A 1,838-nucleotide genomic window follows, 5' to 3' on the forward strand; every position below is an offset into this window, starting at 1 on the left:
TGAATATACTCCATCTTGCCCTGTATGTTTGGCAAGTTTCATTGAGCTGGATGCGATTGGTGATTTGTAAAGGATTTTTAAAACTGTGCTTTCCAATCGGTCGTCATCAAGCAGAGTAGTTTTTTTCAAAAATTCCTTATTTCAAACATAATACATTTAGTTAGACCTTAGGGTTTTTGTCGCCTCATAGAGCACGCTTAGCTGTAAGTGTCCGGAAAGTTTCTTTGTGACAACTGTTTTCGTTGAATTGTGATCTATGATCAGTCTGATTTTCAAAACTTAATTGCTGCTTAATGGACCAGATGAGGAAATTCTTTTACATCTATTGAATAGAGCGTACTTTGCGCTATGTGCCCCCAAAGTTTCAACGGGATGAGAGTTTCTGATTAAGTTTCAAGAATTATTGAAAACATAAACCTGTCTGTCTCAGGAAGCACGTGTAGCAGACTGATTAAAAAAAAATAGTAGCTCTTTAATGTATTAAACAAGACATTGCAGTTTGGGCCACTGGGTAGACTGTACTTTATATATTTAAAGAGTTTAAACGCAATAAGAGTTTCTGATGTATTTTGGCAATTTTTGCAAAATTTTCAAATGTTACAGACAGTTCACCTTTCAGATGTTGCAGAAAGATTTTCAAAAATTCGACGGTTCCCAATAACCTAATCAAAAGAATGATGTTTAGTACACTGGATAGAGCGTACTGTTCCCTATAGGATCAAAGAGTTCCAACGCGATGAGAGATTCTGATGAGATTTCGGAAATTCTTCAATTTATCGCACGGGGCGGCTGGATAAAACGCACTTTACTCTCTTTATATGTTCAGAGAGTTTAAACGCAATGAGAGTTTCTGATAAAATTTGTCGATTTTTTCAAAATGTAGTTGCCAACTCGTCTGTTTCAGGCATTCCATATTGCAGATGGATTTTCGAAAATTCCTTGCTCTTCAATGGCCTAATCCAGATATTGTTTTTTGCACCACTGCATAGAGCACCGTTTGCTCTAAGTGTGTGAAGAGTTTCAAAGCGATCAGAGGTTCTAAGGAAATATGCCGAATTTTTCAAAATGTGGTTGCCAACTCGTCTATCTCAAGCAGCACATGTTGCAGACTGATTTTCAAAAATTAATTGCTCCCCAATGGCCCTTATTTGGACTAATGCTATTTTTGGATGAATAGAGCGCACCTTATTCTACATGTCCGAGTAGTTTCCACTCAATGGCAATTTCYGAKGAATTTTCACATGTTTTTTTAAAAATATAGTTACCAACTTATCTGTTTCAAATCGCCYCTGTAGACTAGTTTTAACAACTAAATTTGCTTSAAAACCGAATGGGCTASATAAGAGCTTTATGCACCATTGAATAGATCAGACTTTGCTTAATGTGTCCTGAAAATTTGATAGCTCTGGCTGCTTTGGATGATTGGCAAAGAATTTTTTTTAAATCTCTTGCCGTTTTCTATTTGTGATGCAGAGGCTTCCAGGGCCAGTTTGAGTTTCTGTCCTTTGATCGATTTGATTGATTTTCATGARTTGAAAAGTTTACTTTTTGTCGAACAAATCACTAATTAAGTTGCCAATTTTCCCGCTTTGGATGTGGAARCATAGACATGAAACCACTCAAAAACCTTCTGGGAAATCTTCTCCATTTGGACCAGTTTCCGTTAACGAGGTTCAACACCTTAATTAATACACCTCCATTCAATTAAGTGATAATTTACATTGAGGGCATCAGCAACATGAAGATACAGTTAAAGTGAAAACTTCCCTATTGCACCAACTTTGCATACATAAACAATGCGGTTGAATTAAAATGCAGTGTTAAATGGTGCGAATCTA

Source organism: Dendroctonus ponderosae, unplaced genomic scaffold (assembly GCF_020466585.1).
Source record: "Dendroctonus ponderosae isolate FM_Combo_2020 unplaced genomic scaffold, Dpon_F_20191213v2 Dpon_F_20191213_1, whole genome shotgun sequence".
In the NCBI taxonomy this organism is placed as follows: Eukaryota; Metazoa; Arthropoda; class Insecta; order Coleoptera; family Curculionidae; genus Dendroctonus; species Dendroctonus ponderosae.